This window comes from Scyliorhinus torazame, chromosome 4 (assembly GCF_047496885.1).
Source record: "Scyliorhinus torazame isolate Kashiwa2021f chromosome 4, sScyTor2.1, whole genome shotgun sequence".
NCBI classification, from domain to species: Eukaryota; Metazoa; Chordata; class Chondrichthyes; order Carcharhiniformes; family Scyliorhinidae; genus Scyliorhinus; species Scyliorhinus torazame.
Window position 1 is genome coordinate 160,471,417 of NC_092710.1, and position 8,294 is coordinate 160,479,710.

Genomic DNA, 8,294 nt, shown 5'->3' on the forward strand with positions numbered 1-8,294 from the left:
CTTCATGTGTGAGTTAATTCGGCTTGGGTTAGGTTATGTGGTTGATGCAACATTTGAAATTGTAAATGGTTCAACTTCATGTGTGAGTTAATTCGGCTTGGGTTAGGTTATGTGGTTGATGCAACATTTGAAATTGTAAATGGTTCAACTTCATGTGTGAGTTAATTCGGCTTGGGTTAGGTTATGTGGTTGATGCAACATTTGAAATTGTAAATGGTTCAACTTCATGTGTGAGTTAATTCGGCTTGGGTTAGGTTATGTGGTTGATGCAACGTTTGAAATTGTAAATGGTTCAACTTCATGTGTGAGTTAATTCGGCTTGGGTTAGGTTATGTGGTTGATGCAACATTTGAAATTGTAAATGGTTCAACTTCATGTGTGAGTTAATTCGGCTTGGGGTAGGTTATGTGGTTGATGCAACATTTGAAATTATAAATGGTTCAACTTCATGTGTGAGTTAATTCGGCTTGGGTTAGGTTATGGGAGGTCGATGAGACATTTGAAATTGAAAATGGTTCACCTCCATGTGTGAGTGTGTTAAATATATAGTTGATTAAGCTAAAATTGTACCCTTGGACTGTGGTAGCGAAGGGCGCAGTTCTGAGGACTAGTTGAGATTGTGGGAATGCTGTATATTGGTTGAAGCAGAAGTCTCTTAAAGGGTTAACAGCAGCAGGCAAAATTAAAAGACAGACAGTGCTTCTCACTCAGGCTTTGAGATAACAGTAGCAGCCTGTAGTGTAATCGGATACCTTTCCTTTGAGTCAGTGAACACCAGCAAAGTTACGTTTTGAATTAATTAAAGGAAACCAGTGGGTTTCTCCACCTCCTTGATAAAAGTTATTATTTTCGAAAGCAATTGATTGAAATTGCCAGAATCTTAAGTTTTACTTACTTGAAATAATGTTTATCTCATTTTATCAGGAGATTAATAGAAACTTAAAGGAGGTCACGGACACCATTTTAAAAAGTGTAAATCTGGAGATGATAGTTGATTTTGCCAACATTTATGTGAATGTAAAAGAAAAGAAAACTTGTTAAAAGAAAAATTGTTACGATAAAGAAATAATTAAGTTGTAAATGTTATACAAGTTTGTGTTAAGCAAATCGTAAATTTAGTTCTGAGTTGAGATCAGAGCTAAGCTTGTAAGTTGCAGTAATTCAATTTGAATTTTCAAACATTTTTAAGTTTAAAAAAAAAAACACTGTTAGAACCCTTTCAACCAAGTAGAGACAGGAAAGGCACGGGTGAAACAAAAGATGAGCTACGTAGTTCAATGCCTGGCCTTGAATTGACAGAAAATTATAAATTCAATAATTTAGAAAATGTTCACTAAAAGTTCCGACTGCACCTGTAGCATTGTCTGCACTAATTCCAGAACCACCAGAGTATAATAATTGATATCCAGTCACTGCACCCAGATTCCAATTATGCTAGTAACTCAAGCCCTTTTGGGTGATAGTGTGGGTCCTGATTTACCATCTTCACGATCAGTAGAGGAAGAGGAGCTCTATTCCACAAGTCCAGTTAGCTCTAGGACAAGATCTCGGTCAGCGAGAGAGGGGCTTGACCCTCACCAGAAACAATTAAGTATACCACCTAAGTCTCTCCAAACTAAGGAGAAACCACAAGGTTCGGGAACAAAGGAACCTGCAATAGATGATTTTGAAGAGAAAGAACTCCCCCTAGTGACAGGGAGAGACGTTGAAGTCTTGGAACAAAGGGGAAATAGCTAGAGTGCCCCCTGGTGAGATTTGGAGACAGTTGCCGATTAGGAGGATACCAAACCCACCCAAAGGGACCCTCAGCTCCTTTTTATGGCCCACCGAATGCATCAACAGCTTTACAACCGCAGCCCCCTCTGAGGGGCCATTGGTCTACTGGGAGAAGAGGACGAGGCAGATATAGAGGGAGCAATGCATGTTTTAATTGCGGCCGTGCAGATCACTGGCAACAGGAATGCCCCTTTAAAAAACAGGCAGTAGAAGGAGATTATCCGACCCAAAGGAGAGGGTACCCACCGAGGGGAGGACAGACGAGATACACTGACTTCTCCCAGGAAAACCCTTTCCCAACACAGGATTGACTAGCTAATTTAGCCATAAGGACTCTCCAATCGGACAGGGAACCTATTATCTCTCTGCAGATAGGAGATCAACATCACCCATTTGTAATCGACACTGGAGCAGCCATGTCTTCTGTGCAATCAGCACTTCGACTACCATTATCCAACCACACGCAGCAATTGTCGGGGTTCCAAGGACAGGTGTGTGAGTATCCTATTTCTGAACCTGTGACAGTCACTTACGAGAATAAGTCTGCAGATCATCAGTTTGTAGTGACTACTGGATTGGACTGTAACTTGTTGGCCCGAGATTTACTGTGTATCTTCCAGCTACAGCTAGAGTGCGGAGATGAGGGAGTAACGGTTACATCATGAAGGATGTTCAACAGCGGTACTCACCCAGCAACATGGGGACAAGCAACGGCCCGTAGCATATTACTCTTCCAAACTCGACCCAGTGGCGTTGGGCCACCCTGTTTGCACCCAGATCTTGGCAGCGATATACAATAGTTTGCAGGCTGCTGCCAATATCACTCTCCAACAGGATATTACGGTGTATAGCTCCCACTCGGTAATCGCACTATTGGGGCATCTGCAGACTCAGCATCTTACCGCAGCTCGTCAGAATAGGTATGAGATATACCTTTTGAACAATCCACGTCTGACATTTAAATACTGTACCACTATCAATCCAGCCTGTTTTCTTAGCGGTCCCCCTGTCCATGAGGACGCGCCTGGTCACGACTGTTTAGCCTTGATTCAGGAAACTACAACAATAAGGGACGATCTGAGTGATATTCCGTTAGAACAACCTGACATGATTATGTATGTTGATGGCAGTGCATTAGTAAGCCCCACTGGCCGGAGACTGTCCGGTTATGCAATCATAGATCAGGATGGTCTGATTCTAGAAGCGGCAGCTTTCCAGACCCCTTACTCAGCGCAACAAGCCAAACTTTTTGCCCTCACCCATGCATGCATACTTGGGGGAGATCGTCGGGTAAATATCTACACTGACTCCCGATATGCTTTCGGGGTAGTTCATGACTTCGGACAACTCTGGAAGAATAGGGGATTCCTTACCTCGGCAGGCTCAGAAATATCCAACCGGGGTTTAGTTAATGACTTACTGCAGGCCCTCCTTATGCCCGCGCAGATTTCCGTTATTAAATGCGCTGCCCACACGAATGGTAGGACCCCAGTTGACGTTGGTAATGAACGAGCAGATTGTGCAGCGCGAACAGCCGCGCAAATTCAGCAAGTGATGGTGCCTAAGATGTTAAGTCAGACTAAACGATCTACTATAAATATGTCTGCTTCTGACAAGTCAATGCCAACCATCCAAGACGTCATAAGGTTACAGGAGGACGCTCCTGAGAGTGATAAACAAATGTGGAAACGGTTAGGTTGTACATATGATTCTGTTTCCTCTTTATGGACCACACCAGCACACCAGACTTGTATGTCTGATGTACTGGCTTCATGGGTCATTGAATGTGTACACTTTGCAACTCATTGTGGGGCTCGAGGGACTAAGTGATTTGTTGCTGGACACTTGGTGGCACCCTAAAATGCAGGGGTTGGCCCAAAGTATCAGTAATCGGTGTTTGATTTGTCAGCAATATAACACCGGAAAAGGTATCCCTTGTGGGATGGGGCAAACCCCGTTGCCCAGTGGTCCCTTTGAGACGCTCCAAATGGATTACATTGAGTTGGAAAGGTGTCAATGTTATAAATATGTTTTGGTCATTGTGGATGTGTTCAGCAGATGGGTCGAGGCATATCCGACTATCGATAATAAAGCTGCTACTGTGGTTAAAGTCTTGATGCGAGAAATCATTCCCCGGTACGGTATACCAGCTCAGTTAAGTTCTGATAATGGGCCTCATTTTATTGGACAAATTAACAAGGAGTTTTGCTCCCAGTTGGGCATACGCCAGCAGTTACACTGTGCTTATAGACCGCAGGTGGCCAGGTTGGTTGAGAGACACAATCAGACCCTCAAAACTAAATTGGCTAAATTAAGAGCAGACACGGGACTGACATGGCTTAAGTTGCTCCCCGTTGCCCTCTTCCAGCTGCGGGTTACACCTGCGGGACCGGCCCGGCTCTCTCCTGCCGAGATTCTTTATGGCAGGCCTCTTATTACTCCCTGGAGCCTGCAGGTTCCCAGACTGGTTCAGTTTCACCAGATGACTGAAGAGATGACCACCTATGTTCTAGCCCTCACGCAAGTGCTCAAGGAACTCCATGGCCAAGTCCGCGCGGCTCACCAGCCATCGCCCCCAGTACCTAGCTCACTTTCAGTCCAGCCCGGCAGTTATGTCATGGTCAAAAATTGGACTAGGAAGGGGTCGGAGCCGCGATGGGACGGGCCCTTCCAAGTTCTCCTTACCACCCCCACAGCAGTTAAAGTGGAGGGGCGAAGTGCTTGGGTCCACCTACATCACTGTAAATTGAGTCCATCTCCACTACTGTAAAAGGTCGGATACTAACCTGCCTCCCTTCTCCAGTGCTATTTTACAGGTGTGGAGCATGATGGGGTGGCTACGCACCGTCTGTGTGATATTTGGCCTCACTTCGCTTGGAGTGTTATTGGCGATGGACATGGAAAAGGGGAATATTATATATTTTTGTAACCCCAACCAATCTACAAGGATACATCACCTATGCAAAGGTGATGTTCTTCGCTGCCCCCATATACGAGGACATGGTATCGACTCATGGAAGGTCGTCAAAGTTAAGGAGAATGCAGGACTCCTGAAGCAATTGCACCGGTCCCGGCGATGGGAAGGGAACATTATATGGACATTGCCTTGTTTTTGGAATACATGTAAATTCGATTTTGGATGTGTTAAGAGTGGTGCAATAAAGGTAACATCAGGCCGTCAGAAGAGCGTAGGAAGAGGCTATGAGAAAGTGAAAGGGACTAGAGAGAGGACGGGGCGTATGAGAAGGGAAGTACAGCTAGAACGTAGGTTACCGGGAGATACACTTAAGTTAGTTAAAGGCCAAACTGAGGGAAACCCGGGTAGTATGAATCTCTTCTACCAGATTTACCACCGTTTGTATGGCCAGGGACGGGTTGTCTGCTACCCGAACCCCGCAGCGGTGTCTAGGTTATTTTCTGTTTCACCGCTTTGGGGCACTCCCCAAACGGTGGTTCATTGTCAGCATTCCGAGCCACTGCCCGAGCAAGTCATTCTTCCTTACGATCCGGGTTCAGCACCACCGGCTATTTGTCTTCCCCTTCCTCGGGATAATTCCCATTCACAGTACGATAGGCTGCAACGGTGGAGGGCGTACATACCTAGCCACTTCACTCCCAATAGAGATTCCCGGTCGTACGAGAATTGTTTCAGCAGCGAAGGATACGGCTGTTTGCTGGTAGAGGTGGACACGAATATAACATGTCTGTTCCCCACCTGTACGGACAGGAGGTGCCATATCACCCAGGCGTCTGGCCAATGCGTTTGTTACAACACCACTTGCGTTCCATTGAACGCCGGCCTCCAGCTCCTTTGTGGTTGGGCGAATGTCTCTCATATCACTGTTGGGACTAGGGCTTTCCGCATTGCTAGGCGGCCCGAATGGGCGTTTCAAAGTTGGATAAACTGGGCTACTGGGGGGTCCTTACGCAACCGATATGCTGATTGTGATGCTAGCCTGCACACGGAGCAAGGATACTACTTTTTATTTAATGGTACAGCGACCAACGTTTTGTCACCCCCATTTCCCCGCCGAATTGCTATAGGGACTCTAGTCCCTACCACAGTCCCCTGCCCTTCGGCGTGGAAGCTGCATAATCAGTTAGCACGCCGGGCAGTCTCTGCTGAATTTTGCGAGAACTGGAAAAAAACCTCAGGTTCTTGCACCCAACCGGGGTCACTCAGCCGGGTGGGGGATTCTGAGCGTATTGACACTGGGAGGTGTGGGGGGTTCCTTGGCTGTCAGTGATAGGAATTATTTTATTTGTGGCCTTACCATCTTGGGAAATGAAACCTTGGGAGCCCTCGGGGCAATAACCAAGGAATTGTCTCAGCTACGGTTGTTTGCAATGCAGAACCGGTATGCTCTTGACTATCTTCTGGCCCGTGAGGGTGGGGTATGCGCCATAGTGCAGGGCAAGTGTATCATGGGAGTTCAAGACTTGACCGCTAACATCACTAAATTTATGGACCGCATACGGGATCACCTGGACGGGATGCAGGATCCTGGCTCTTGGGGTAACTGGGGATTCGGAGGTTGGAAGGACTGGTTGATAAATATGGCCATGTATTTAGTGGTAGCTATCGGCTGCATCTTTGTGGGCCTGGCCATCCTTAAATGTGTGATGGGTAGAATGCGGGGTGCACTGGATCAGATCAACGTCCCTAAAAACTTAACTGTTAAAATCCATGAGGGTGAAGCAGATGAGGGGGGGCTAAGCCAGGAATTGGAAATGCAGCGACGGATCCTTTTGGATGAGGAACTGTAGCTATGGATTGGATAGTCCGGTTATCATGGAATGATAAAAGGAGGGAATGACGAATGTGATATAAAATAGTTACTTTAGAGATATTAGTTAATGTAATGTAGAAATAGGCATCTTTGATTCTGGTTAGTTCACAGACAAAGGATTTCAGACCGCATGGAAAAGCAGGAAGAGATGTGTCTACGAGAGTGATGCTGAATAATAAGGGCCAGAGGAAGGGATTGAAAGTGAGCCAATCAGAATAGCTCAAACAGGTCAGGAGGGACATAGGATGGGCGTCGAGTATGTGAAACTTGATGCCATTTGAATGTATCAGTACAGAGCTCTTTGTTTGATAAAGGCACTTGATTCTGGAAGTACAGAGAGCGAGACGCATTCTGTACTGCTGTAAACTGAGAAAGCTTGCAAGCTGAATAAAATAACTAATGTTGTACCTGCAAATCCATCTCGACTTTTATTGAGGCCAGACTGACGGGTAAAGAAACTGAGGATTTAACATATATACCGCCCTGGGGGGCAGAGCCAGAGGTGGAGCCCACCAGGGTTCCAGTACAATACATGGAAGGAGATCATATTACCATTCCCTGGCCATAGGCCACAGTACTATACAGACAACTTATATTCTGGTGAATACATTCACCACATGCACACATTACTATGTAGGCTACTAATTATCTGGAATTACATTATTAAGTAATTTCATAATGCTGTATTTTATAAACATTCACAGAAGCAACTTTATAGCTCTTTTTGTTATTCATGGGATATGGACACTATTGGCAAAGCCAGCATTTATTTCCTTTTCCTAATTGCTCCCAGGAAGGTAGATGTCTTATAGATTTAAGCACCACCTTAGTTATGGCCTTTGTACACTTCCAAGAGGGTTAAAAATTGGAGAAAAACATATCTTTTTGGTTTAAATGATGCTTTAAATTGTTAATGAGGTGGCAAATGATTCTTAGGACAGCTTAAAAGAAATCCGTAGTAGAGAAAGACAACTGAACAAAATGTCTTCAATAAATGAAGTGGAGAGGAACTGGGATCCTTTTCCATTTTTATTCAGCAAATAGCAAGTTCTCCACAAATGAAGGAGAATAAAAGCTGGAAATCAATCTGTTTTAAATCTATTGAGAGGCTTAAACAGTTATTTAAATCCCAACATCATAAAATAGAAACAGATTAAGAAGGTCAGTCATCCCACCTTTGCTCCGTGCAAAAAGAAATTCAGCTACAGCATTCGGTAGTTGCAAAAATAATTGTTGGGATTCTGCCTTCACCATGCTTCCAAGAAGTCAATTCCATCCTTTGATGGCTCTTTGTTCGAAGAGCTTCTTAGCACCCATTCTAAGTTTGAATCTGTGCCCTTGTTTTACTGTGATAGTTGGAGTAAAAGATCCCATGGCAACACCAGTTCTCCTAGAGTCCGTGCTAACACTCATCCCTCAATCCAACTCAAAATCCAGATTATCTGGCCACTTATCTCCTTACTTTCCTTACTTTCCTTAGGTCAGATCCCTCCATAGCCTTGTCCTTCCCTATCCCTAATCTTCGACAGCACCAAAGCATTCCTAAAACCGTGGGCGGGATTTTCCAGCCCCCACAATCCCCCGTTGTAGTATTTTCCAGCGGTCGGCAATTGTCCAGCTATGGAAAGTTCCAGTCCACCGACATCCACGGGAATTTGCGTGCCCCCACCCTCCGCTGCCGGGGAATGTACTGCGGAGGATTGCCATTGGCTGGACCGGATGATCCCG